Consider the following 13,075-nt stretch of genomic DNA (forward strand, 5'->3'; position numbering starts at 1 on the left):
ACAAAAAAGATAAAAAAAATAGTAGCTAAAATCTGACGTCTCAATCTCGCCGTCGAAGACGGCCGGGAGCGGTCCTCGGGCATCTCCTCACCATGCAATGCGCGTCTATCATGCCCGACTTGCGGCACCGCGGCGTACCGAAGCTAGGCCGGGTCGCCCGCCAGTGATGACATAAACTCGCCGCACCCGTCGAGGGTGTGCCCGGCGACCCGCCCAAACTCGCCGCGTGGCTCTCCGGCCTAGCTTCACTGTTGTCGTTGCAGTAGAGCGCACACCCATTTGGAGGCCACCAAATTTACCGGTCAAGAGTTCTAGATTCAGATATTTTGTAGTGACTGAATGGAGAGCTGATGCGTGGACCATTCGTGTCTCAAGGCTTCAAAGATTACGATGGCATGGCCGATCACATGCACCGTCAATTTAGGATCGAATGGTGGGAATCTTTTTTACTGACGTGGCCGGTCTGCCCTTGTGCCGACCTTCGGGGCTATCATATATAGAAATTAGGGCCGTGATTAGATTCAAAAAATTTATCCCAGAAACGTCACATCAAATATTTGAGCACATGCATGGAATACTAAGTAAATTCTATTTATAAAACTTTTTACACGGGTAGGTTGTAAATCGCGAGACGAATCTAATGAGCCTACTTAATTTATGATTTACAACAGTGATGCTACCGTAACCGTTCACTAATTATGAGTTAATCATGAATTAAGTATACTCATTAGATTCGTCTCGTGATTTACAACCCATCCGTGCAAAAAGTTTTGTAAATATATTTTATTTAGTATTCCGAAATAGCAAAATTCTCTTTCATCCGTAGCCATCGGATCGCGATTGGACGGGCCAATTTTTTTTTGACCGACGTGGACCTATCGGCAGGGCGTCGCCCTCCGGGACTATCATCGGAATGGTTAAAAGTAACTGCCCTGTGCTCCTCTCCCCGCACTTCACGGGACACGCGGCGGCATGCCTGCGGGCATTTTTGCGAAACCACCCTTCTCTTTTCTTAAAATTGCATCGCAGTCCTTCCACCCATCCTCATCCACCATCTCCTCCTCTCCTCCCCAGAGTCGTCGCTCTCCCCCACCCCCCACCCCCGGTGCCACGTGCCGCACCCCGCTCCCGACGCCGCCCCTCCCTGCCCCCCTCACCGCGGCGCTCCTCCCCTCCGGATCCGGCGAGGGCCGCGGCTGCGGGGGCAGCGGCTGCAGGGCCGGCGGGGCACCCCACCTTGTCTTCCGGTGCGGGTGACCCTTCTCTCCCTCGCCCCCCCTCCTCCGTTGGTGCTGGTGTAGCGGCGGGGCGGCGGCCTGACGGCCCCTTCTTTCTCATCTCTTCATGCACTTCTCTTTCAGCTGCTTTGAATCAATCGTGCCTTGACCTAATCCGCAGCTTCTTGCTCTTCCTGTGCAGGTGCAGATGCTGATATGGATTCCATGACCTGCTCTGAGGAACGCCCATTGCGGCAGCCTTCTTGGGTTTGAGCCGAACGATCCCAGGGTGAGCTTGTCCCTCCTCTGTTCCTTTCCATGTGTTTGCAGTTGCCCTATATTAATCATCTGACACTGGCTTTGGTATCTATTTCTTTTCTCATGTCATTCACAAACCTTTCTTTTACCTATCTTACATAATCAATTATTAGTGTTGGCTATTCCCAGAAATGTTTGGTAGTGTTGGGTCATCCCGTGTGGTGAGGATTTTTTTTCCGTTTTAGAAATTTTTTTGGATTGCAGATGGCTAGATTTGAGATCCTTGCAAACTCAGATCTTCTATAACTAGCTGATGTCTTTTAGTGAATAACATAAGTAGAAGTTCCATCTCAGGTTCCATCTTCTATAGTAATTATATTGTGTTCTTTGTAAAGCTTTTGTTGGAAAGAAGACCTTCTGCTGTCACTGTTTTATTTACTTGTAGAAGGAACAAGAAAATTTTGCTAGCAGTAAGGCTGCTGATATTCTCATCTACCTCAGGAATACACTGAATCACGGGTTCTTAGCTAAAGCAGCAGTTGTTAGATATAAACTAACCACATATTCAGAGTTATGAGGCCTCCAAGCATAGGTGGACAGCCATTCCTTCTAGCAGCATGCTTGCTTGTGGAAATACATTGCTTGAACAGTGTTTAGGCCGATCTGATATAAACCAAACCAAAACTGTGAACACATTGCAGAACCTCTTGCTTTTATGGTTCTCAGTTATCAAACCAATTAGGATTCCTTAATGTGGTAGTGAACCAAACATTGTTCTCAGTGAAGGGTTGTGTTTATTGGTTACCCATTTTTGTGTTTAAACTATTCTGAACTTTTCTAAAGAAAACTATTTCCATACACAATGGGCTGGTCCGGCTGGATGGGCCACCCCCCATAGTTTAGGCCTGAGTCAGGTACGCCTTCTTTGTTGAGTCATGTGCTGCTACTGAGTTATTGCTTGTCTGCTTTAGAAGTTGTGATCATCCTGGAATGTGATAACTTAGCACTAATGTTGGCAAATCTGAGATAGGGTGGGTCTCCATCATTGCATTTCTATTTGTTCGAATCCATGGATTGCATTTCTGTCTGTACTCTAATGATGCAGTTGGGGTATAGGTGTGCGCTCTTATAGACTTGCAAAATTTTGTTCCTCGCCTTGAGACTTAAGTGCGAAGGAATGAAGGGCTCATCCTAAAGGATGTCAATTCCCATGTGATTGTTCAGCTTATATTGCACTAATTTATATGTAAGCCTAAGTCCTGGTATTCTTTCAGCCTATTTTATTGTGGTCTTATTTATTGTACTCAGGAGCTTCCTCATGTAATCAGGGATTCAGGGTGACCCGGTGAAAGAAGAACTAGAGTGAAGGGAAGAGAATTGGAACTATATGGCTGTTCAACAATCAGTACAGCTGAGAGAAGGTAAATTCTTTTGCCAATTTTTCAGATCAGATGAATTCCCTATTCATGCCTCTGTGCTCATTGCCTGTTTTCAGCATGTAATCTTTGCAGAAGAGAGGTGGAATATTGTATGTGTGTTGGTGCAATTATTTTGCAGGACTGCAGTAAAGCATGCACTTTGTTAATTAAATCATCTTAAATTCTGGTGTGATTTTCCCATCTGGATGGTAAACTTTGATTTTCAGCTAAGTGTTTGTTCTTTTTCCAATGCGAAGTAATGGAACAAATTAATTGATATGCTTCTTATTTGTCTTGAAGAATCTGGTTAAAGTAGTAAAATTGAACATGCCCCTCCTTTCTCTAATGAGCCTTTCCTTTACTTTCTCCATGCTTATGTGAAGCTTTCAATTTTCTGTTTAAGCTGTGCCACAGGTTGCAAGACTTAAATGCGAGAAGCCAGAAACAAGGGTCCATTGGTTACTCAATTAAATTTGAAGATACTCCATGTTTTCTAAATTCCAAGAAAAGATTAGTCTTTGACAGCCCATCTGAGCATTGTATGGGATTGCTGTTTCTTTCTCGTATACCAAAAAAAAGTGCAGCAGTCTGAACCTTTTCTGATCAGAAGCATTACTCTGATAAAATAAAATACATGTAAGCTTCTACCCTCACATATACACTGCTTAGATGAATATTATTTCTATCAGTGCTAATCGCTAACCTGCATTTGTGATTCACACTGCTCCTGTTTTTGGATGTTAATGAAGTCCTTGCCTGAACTGTTTTAGTGAAATAGGCAACACATCAAATTAAGTTTTGTGTGATTTCAGATTCACCTGCGGTGAGATTAACTTAGCTTGCCACAGTAAACAGTAACAGTAATTATTTGGAGCTAACTCATGGGATATGACAAGCAATCCTTTCTGTTGTTTGTTCTAATTGTTTGCCTAATTGCAATTACTAATTCGTTACAACTTGAGATTATTAGTAATTGTTTTGGTCTCCTGTTGGCATTAATTTGTATCCACTTGAGACTGAGTACAGTAAAAGAATAATTGTGGCCAGTGATGCATAATAAGGCTCATGCTCGTGCCTCCTTTGGTTTCAGTTATAAAGAACCTAACCTATCTTGTTGCCTGTATATGGAATCGGGATAGCAATTTTATATGTGTTGATCACTCAATGTTAATATATTCTGATATGATTTGATTTGAGTATACTGTACAAGTTTCAGCATGCTTGTTGGTTTATCGTAAGTATTTTCTTATTACAATATAAGCAAACTAACCTTCCTAATATGTATAACTAAGTGGCATTTGAATTAATCTTATGTTACTCTATGTAGACTGAAATGTAGCAAATGAATGATGTTCCCTTCAGTAGCCTTGCTTTCTAATTTTGGTGTATCTTGACACAGGACAAGGCTTTGGTTGCTGCTGCAGATGCACCTGGTAGCTCCTCTACAAAGACATGGAAAAGCACTACAAAGAAAAGGTTATACCTGTCAGCGACCCTATTTTTTTTTTACTTCTACCAGTTGCTTATTGAACATAAAAACCCATATTTGTACTTCTAGGTCCTGTCCATCCCCTAACAAGAAAGTTGCTAAGAAGATATTTACTGGTGAAGAAACTGCAGATGGTAGTTGTAGCAGTGACGGTGGTGCAGCCACCTCTGATTAGAACATGTACCTATCTACTTTCATCAACCTCCTGTATGTAACAGACCAGTGTTGAACAGTATATAACTCTTGCAACTAAGATGTTTGTGGCATTCATACTTTCAACTAGGTTCAGTTTATACCAGTGGAAAGTGATGCAGCCTAGCTTATGAGTATTTAGTACCTCATCTGATATGTAAACAGGGAAAGGATTTTAAGGTAAAATCATTCAAGCTATATGATTAACTCATAACATAATCTGATAGTTTAGTTAACTGATCATAACGTGATATTTTTATGATAAGAAAAATAAGATCGACAAGGCATGTAACCACGTAATCTTGGTTAATCAAAGTGGCCAGCCGAGATAACTTAACAAAATGTATTAAGGCGCAGAAGATAGAGAAACACTATTGTTACTATTTTGTTGATCTTTTTAATTAGCAACCTGCAGTCCTGTTTTTAGAAACCATACAAGTAGCTGATCATTTCGAAGTTGTTACATGTACATGACACATGCTAAACTTTAAATTATTATCCTTTTGCAGTCCAAGCAAGGATGCATGAGCAGTGAAGCTCATGTTGCTTTTGTCTAACAGTTGCAGCCGGCTTTTTATGTGCCCTTGGTCTCCGGCAAGAAGAGTCCAATGCATGGGACCTAGACCCTGCATTGACCTCAATCTGCAAACTGTGTAGCACGGTGTCTAGCTTGCTACCAAATGTGCTGATTTTATATTGAATCCATCTTATACCATGCGTATGATTTAGTTGTTATTTTTTATTATCTTATGCTTACTTACATTTGACAGTTTAAATGGCAGGGCGCGTCGGCGCCTCGCCGAATGTTAGTATATAGGAAAACATGGGCTTCCACAGTCGTGTGGATCGCAGTCGTTAACGGAGGGAGAGATGATTCCTCCGAGCAGGTTCGTTCATACAAGTTACAACTTGCTTTTCCTTATGTCTGCCCGTGCTCGGTTGGTGCAGTTCAGCTCTGCTATTCTGCTAAACATCGTGATGCTCGTCTCCACGGCCGGTACAGGTTCGGCCCGCCCAAAAGGAATAGGATTAGCCTGCCGCGAGGCGAGGCCGCGAGGATAAGCACGCCAACGCCGTGCGAGCATACAAGGGCGTCCGCAACAGCGGGCGATTTGGGCCAGCGATTTCATTCTTTAATCGATGAACAGTAGACACACAGTAGTGTTTGCTAGCGAGGAGTTCGGCGCCGATGGATTTGAGCGACGAGAGAGCGCGCGGGCCCGAAGAATAAATGCAGCCGGCGACGTCGCTAGCAGCTGGCGAGGACCGTTGCGGACGCCCTAAACGCGGCCGCCGTCTGACACAGACTGCTGCGGACGGATCCATCGGGCGGACGCGTGACGAACGGGGAACCAAGCCTTTCCTTTAGGGTCTGTTTAGATGAAATGCAAAACCTTTTTTATTGAAATCTTGCTAATTTAAAATATTAAATGAAGTTTATTTATAAATTTTTTTGCACATATGGATGGTAAATCGCGAGACGAATCTAATGATGCTAATTAAGTAGGCTCATTAGATTCGTCTCGCGATTTACAGCCCATTTATGCAAAAAAAATTTGTAGATAGACTTTATTTAGTACTTCATGCATGTGGCAATATTCGATGTGATAGTTTTTTTTTGCGTTTACAGGTTTACGGGGATGGGAACTGTGCACGGCAGTGCAAGGACCCATGCATCGTCCCACACACGGTTCAATGCACTCGCCCCGGTCGCCGCGTCGATGCAAATAATCAGCTCTCTGGCGTCCGTCCACGCTGTGGCGCGAGCATGCATTTCCGAGCGATGGCGGCCATGGGCCATGTCGCGTCTCGTTTTCCCCGGTGGAGGGGAGTGATAAAAAAATTTCTATCTCTATCCATACTATTTCTAAATTAAATAATATTTATTTGGTCTATCAATTAAAATTCTAATCGAAATCTGAACAAATCAATCTGAATTATAATTAAAATCTGGATAAATTAACACGTGTAATGATCAATGTCTCTCACAATCACGACATGCCGTGTACAGAAAGTGAATAAATATAAAGTTAATTATATTCACTGGTGGTGCAATGTCAGTTAAAGAATAAAGGCCGGATTAATAAACTAGCTAATGAACGTTGCTTGCATTGCCTGCAAGTGAAACCAACAACTACTAGAGTACCGTCTCCAAAAAAAAACAACTACTAGAGTATGGAGTACTAGTTGCCCGGCCCCGGCACCAGGCCTGTGCAGAGACAGGCGGTACCACACGTACACGCGCCGCAGAGGATCGCGTCGCGGCAGCCTGTCGCGGAGGATAGTGGATAAGCACGGGCCTTACCAGCCTATCCATTCCCTCGCCGGCCCGGCCGCCTGTCCCCCTCCGCCTGATTATCGTCTAGCCGCATCATCATCGTCCTTCTTCAACCTTAAAGTTTAATTTATCGTCGCCGCACCGCGCCGCGGCTGGCTCATCAACTCTGCTCGATCCGAGCTCAAAGGCTCAAAGCACGAGGGGTCGAGGGGCTCCATTTTTCTAAAATCGGATCTCGGCTGGGTGGTAGGGCCCTCTCTTCTGCGATCCGTGTCCGAGTTACCGTTTTACCCTTGCTGTTCTCAAGCCACCCCGATGCCGTAGCACTTTCGTTCCCGTGCTCTTGATGAAGTTACCTACATCCAAAGGCGTGCCGGCATAAATCGGGGCCTGTGCGAAATTCTAAAGTGATGCCTGCTAGACTAACCATCTTTATATTTATAGTTGCTAAAATTATATTTTCTAAATCGATTTGCAAAAAATATGATTTCAATCGATCGTTTTTTAACATAAAAGATGAAAGAACAAAATTATAATTAATCCATTAAAGACTCAAAGGATACAAGTATATATGTATATTAATACAGTTGGAGAATTAAAAAAAATATCTATTTACCTTCTCCTTAAGCCAGTTAATTGCGTGAAGAGTTGAAATTGCCGACATGTCGTTGCTGAATTCTCCTCCTACTTTGGGGCCGCCGGCCGGCTGCTGCACCGCGTCGCCGTCGCGAACTCGCGATCATGGCCTCGGCGGTGACACGGTGTTGCCTGTCCTGCCGTCTGGCATCTTCCTCGACAGCTCGGCTCTTGGTGTCGTGACTCGTGAAAAACAAGAACTGAAGATGAATCGGCACAGGATTAAAGGAAGACGGCACAACAACTAAACTGGCGGGCGGCGGGCGTCAGGACTCCTCAGTGTTGCGGGCCTTTTTGTTTTGTGCAGGACAAAGACGTGGTATGCGTCCATTTCATCATTTATATTAGGACCGGCTAAGTAGGAAGAATGTAGAGAGTTAATAGTCTGCTACAAATTCTATTTAGGGCCCAGAAAATGGGGTCCCGTGCAGCCGCAGGGGCCGCACGCCCCTGGGCACGGGCCTGCGTACATCATCGTAGATCGTACCACGTTTTCTCTCCTTCTCGATTGGTTTTGATTAGCTTGCGGGCTCCGACGTGTCTCTTTTTTTTATGGGAACTCTATGCATCTCTTGAGTAGACCACGTCAAAAAAGATTGGTTCAAATCCTTTTGGCAAGTTAAAGCCGGACCGACCGGCCTGATGCACGTATCGACTATTGTTTCTTGGGCTAGGTCGAGCATAACCAGGAATTTCACAGGTTTCTATTGTGGGTTGAAAAATCCAGATCCTCACAATCACAACGGGCTAAAAATTCAAACCCAAATCTGGATTCGTCGAGTCGATTTACCGCACTCGGCGCCCGAGCATATATGAGTGGCGACCTCAATTTTTGTATAAATCATGGATTTATCCAAAACTTGAATACCATATCAAATAATACTCGTTGAAGGTATGAGCGTGTCACTTGTGAATGTAGTTGCTAATAATTCATCAATCTGGCAAAGCAAGATATCAAATAGTTCTCTATGGTTCATGTAAAGGTAACCTCGGTATTTAAAACAATTGAAATATATACCCTATGCATACAGGAAACGTAGTTTCATAAGGTCAGTCTCAATGGAGTTTCATGCAGGGTTTCATAACATTGAATATCATCAATTTTGCTGACGTAACAAAAAAGAGAAAATATAAAATTTTATGGAGGAGAGTTTCAATACCATGAAACCCATCTGACACAATTATCTAGTTTCTAGCTTAGGTAACTATGTCTATGAAACTCTCACTGAGACTTGCCTAATAAACATGCTTCCTTCATTTAGATCAGTGCACATCTTTCGCTCTTTGCATTGACATTGCAAACCAACCATGCCATCGGAATGGTTAAAATCCACCCCTCTGCGCTGTTCCCACCGCGTTTCACGTGAGAAAAGGGACGCGTGTCACGCCGCCACGAGTTCTGGTCATTTTTCAAAAAAAACCCTTCGAGTTTCCAAAAATCACAGCAAAATCCATCGAGCACCAGCAACCACGTTCATAACTTTTCCATTCAGACCCTCAAAATAATATTTATTTCCACACAAATAAGGAAAAATTCGATAATACTATCATATTTGCAACCCCCCGAGCCACTTTTTCGTTTGCCCCCTCCCATAGCCCCAAACCCTAGCCCCTCTCACTCTCCTCCCCGGTGCCCTCTTTCTCCCACGCTCCCCGCCGTCGCCTCCCCTCCCTTTTTCCCTCTCCGCCACCTGCCTCCGTTGCTCCTTCCCGCCGGCGCTCCTCCTACTCTCCGCCGCCGCCGCTAGCTTCCGCGGGATCCAGATCCGGCACGAGGCGTGGCTCGGAGGGAAAGGAGGCGATCCTGGCGAGATCCGCGACGGCATGGTGGCCCGGGAGCCATGCGCGGCACCTTGCCGCGCTCTGCGTCGCCTCTATAGCCCCGATGACCGTGCGCCCCTCCGCCTGGTGCTCGCGCTCAAGCACCGCTCGCGCATCGAAGCTGGTTTCAGCCGCATCGAGGAGGTCGAGGAGCCGCTCGACCCCGTCATCGGCTGCGCCGACTACCCTGCGTCTCAAACCCGCGCCACCGGCCACCACCCGCTCCCGACAAGCGTCATCCGTGGCTCCGCGTGGACCGCACCCCTGGCCAGCATTCACCGACCCGGCCGCCCAACGCCCGCCGCACGGTCCTGCGGCCAGCGCCCCGAGTCCCTCCCCTCCTCACCCCTTCGCACGGCATGGGCCGGCGTGGATCCGCTGAACTTGCCCGCGGCGCGGCCGGCAGCTGCGCCGCATGGGAGACATAGCCACGGTCGGCAGTATCTGTGCCGCGCACGCGAGGAGGAGAAGAGAAGCACCAGAGACCACGCGGCGTGGTCGTGCAGCAGCAGTCTAGCATCATCGGTGACAGCAATGCCAAGGTACGTCTGGGCCTTCCTTTCATCTCTTCTTCACCTTGGGTAGCAACGGCATGACCTGATGCTTCTCTCTCTTTGTTGCAACAGGAATATGGGTATTTCTCTTGACTGAATTCATCCTCTACTCAGGCAAGCTATTGATTTGAAATGCCCCTGCCTCCCTCCTCCTCTCCTTGCGGTAGGAAGGGGGATTTCGTTTTGATTCGATTTGTTCTCTCCCTAAAAAAATTATAGATCTAAAAAATTCCTCATCATGGATGTAGACTGCTCATCAATCTTGGATATGAATCTCTGACCATGTATATGCCAAACTGATTTAGGCGCGTTAGATGTCCCTGATGTTTAATCTTTGTCCTTGAAAATTTTGATACATATTTTGCACTTTTCTAGGTCACGTAGATTGACAGCCAGGGAGTTTAGGAGGAGGAAATTGTTGATGCATGTTTGTGCTGCGGCTGCATATGCAGTTTATGTATAGCGATAAAATTGATCGATCAATGTCGTGGTGTGCAAACCCATAGCCGGGTAGCGTAGTGCACCCGCCTAAACCCAGAGGGTGAGTACTCGGGGGGTAGCTAGGATTAGTCCGATCTAGATACAAGAACACGATGAACACAGAAGGTTTAGAGTGGTTCGGGCCGCCGGAGCGTAATACACTACATCCACTGTGTGTTGTATTGCTTGTGCTCTCAAGAGGATGAGAACGGGATTGTTCAGAGTGAATTCGAGCTTGTGTTGTGTCTGTCCTTGGCTTGGCCTTGCCTTTGGCTTGCCTGAGACTAGCGTGTCCTCTGAATGACTGAAAGTACATCTCGGCCCCTAGTGTGTTTTGGTGGATTGATTGACACCACGATTAAAGGGCTAACTATCTTGTTAAGTATATGAGCAGAAATTGATTATCACAATTGTAATCCATGTGATGAGATGAATCAAGATTCAGGACACATGCTCATATAACAAGATGAATGACATGTTCTAGTATGAGAATATTAACAAACAACAGCTACCATGGAAATTGGGATATGTATCAACGATAAAGAATTTATTCGTATATCCAAATGAAGCTTGTTGATGTAAGTGGAATTCAAAATAACAAGCCAAGGTATTGTGAATGAGACAAAGGTATATGCTTAGGCATAGTCTCACAATTGGAGAAACTTGTCATAAGGAATGTATGATATAGTTGATGATCAAGCAAGCATGAAAGAAATGATGTTCATTGTAATGGCAAAATTAATATGAGTTCAAGAGGGCTCTTGAGGATAAATGGATGGGATCGAAAGGCGTGTTTCTAGAGGCTATGTAAGCAAAGACTTGGCATGAGCAAAGAAACCGATAATGATCAAGTCCAAAAATTCTAAGAGACATGGAGAATTTCATATTGACAAGTGTCATTCATTAGAGAAGAAAAATTGCTTGTGGATCAAGATAGATTTCACTGTAAGTTAAATGTGATACAAGCCTACATGAAGCTATATGTGATGCAAGGATGAAGAGTTGGAATTCGGGAATGGGTTTTGAAACGCCCCGACCCGAAGATCAAGGCTAAACCATGTATTAATTACCGAATAAGGTCTCCGGCATAATACATGTTACATCAAGTGGAGTTCAGAGTCATACAGAGCTTTATTTAACACGTACATGAGGAGTAAAGTGACAACACAAAGCTACACAGAACAACCATAGGATAACAACTAGCATAGCGACATGAAGGACTAGCTCTTCATCCATCACGGCTCCACTCGATCAGCTTGGGTGCGGACACAATCTACTCGTAGTCTTCTGGCACAAAGTCAGGATCCTCTGGAGAAAGATCAACAGGGGTGAGTACAAAAGTACTCAGCAAGCTCCACCTCACCCTACGGGAGGGGAAATGACATGCACGACGCATAATAAGCACATTCTACTAATAATGCAGCTAATGGTATGCAACTCTTCCCGACACAACACACAGTAGGTAGCTCACTAGTTGTCAGGACCACACCGTAGCCTGTCCATACCGTGGACACGGACCATTCGAATGGATTATACACTCTGCAGAGGTCGTACACTGTACCCACACGCTCGGCTGCCCGAACGGACAACCGACATAGCCGACACCCAGCCATGGCTCAACCCCGACTAGTCGCCCCCAAACCCTCGGGTCTGGACCAATCCAGGTCTCACCCCAAAACATATCCACCTCGGATGACTACCAGGTTAACCAGTGGGATTAGGCTAAGGTTTGCCCATACAAACTCATGTGGTCGTACTGAAAGTAAGCTAGGTGAGATGTCAAAACAACTCGGTCCTTATGGTTCACCAGGGCAGCAACCATCCCTCAACATGTCAACTCGAGCCTACCACCACGGTAGCACTCACCTGCCAGTCTACCACCACGGTAGCGCCGGCTCCAGCATACCCAGCTGCCCTGGCCTCAGCCAGATCCCTTCGTATCATATTCTCAGTTCTGGATATGCATGACTACTCAGATGCATGCATGAGCACACTCAATCACTCAAGTACTGGTATATGTAATCGATCTTAGACCCAGGCTACAGCTAAACGTCCTCACATGGATGCAACCGCTCACGTAGGGGTCGATGAAACTTGCCTTCGCTTGCGTACGCGTCGTCGGCGGCGGCTTCCTGCTCGTGGTACGGGTCTTCTGGCTCCTTGGCGGGCTCCTCCTCGGTCACTCCGTGATCTACGGGCGAGAACGGCACAACCGGCAAACAAACACAAGCAAGCAATAAGCTCAAATGGAGATGAAAATAGGAGGAAAAAGAGTTACGTGAAAAGGAGTTGATATGAAGGAGATTTTGAGTTTACAGTATTGATTGGTAGAATGATTTGGATTAAGTGCTCACGGCCTGGGGGTGTTTTGGGCCTTTATTAGTGGAGTTAATGGTCGGGGGAGCTGCCTGCCATCTCACCTTGGCGTGGAACAGCTCGAGGAAGAGGATCAATTATTGGAGCTTCGTTTCGTGAGTGAGTTGGGCTCGGGAGGAGTGGTTCAGCTGGTGGAGCGAAGCGGCTCGGTGCGCTTGGGCTGGTGACGGGGCTCGTCACGGTCTTGCTCCTTTTATAGGCGAGGAGAGCAGCAGCGGCGTCGCGCAAGGACGGCGACGGCGTGGGCTGCGGTAGCTCGCCGTCAACGCGAACAGTGGCAGCACTGAAGGCGTGAGCGCCGAGGCGGCAAAGCCGGCGAGGGCGCTGCAGCGGCGTGGGCGAGGTAGGGACGCGGG

The 13,075-nt window shown here is 46.0% G+C and overlaps 1 long non-coding RNA gene across 12 annotated transcripts; it reads left to right on the forward strand.

Moving 5' to 3' along the window:
• The first annotated feature begins 1,098 nt into the window (after window positions 1-1,098).
• Window positions 1,099-6,454, forward strand: LOC120698291. 12 transcript variants are annotated; one of them, XR_005684796.1, is made up of 8 exons: window positions 1,303-2,721; window positions 2,804-2,896; window positions 3,308-3,529; window positions 4,293-4,369; window positions 4,452-4,562; window positions 5,084-5,461; window positions 5,578-5,944; window positions 6,205-6,454. It is a non-coding gene; the product is annotated as an uncharacterized LOC120698291 (long non-coding RNA). The 12 variants fall into 12 exon arrangements; XR_005684803.1 differs by lacking the exons at window positions 5,084-5,461; window positions 5,578-5,944; window positions 6,205-6,454 and adding an exon at window positions 1,099-1,253 and having other exon boundaries at window positions 1,420-1,506; window positions 2,592-2,721; window positions 4,452-4,680; XR_005684802.1 differs by lacking the exons at window positions 5,084-5,461; window positions 5,578-5,944; window positions 6,205-6,454 and adding an exon at window positions 1,099-1,247 and having other exon boundaries at window positions 1,420-1,506; window positions 2,592-2,721; window positions 4,452-4,680.
• The last annotated feature ends 6,621 nt before the right edge of the window (window positions 6,455-13,075 follow it).

This window comes from Panicum virgatum, chromosome 3K (assembly GCF_016808335.1).
Source record: "Panicum virgatum strain AP13 chromosome 3K, P.virgatum_v5, whole genome shotgun sequence".
Taxonomy (NCBI): domain Eukaryota; kingdom Viridiplantae; phylum Streptophyta; class Magnoliopsida; order Poales; family Poaceae; genus Panicum; species Panicum virgatum.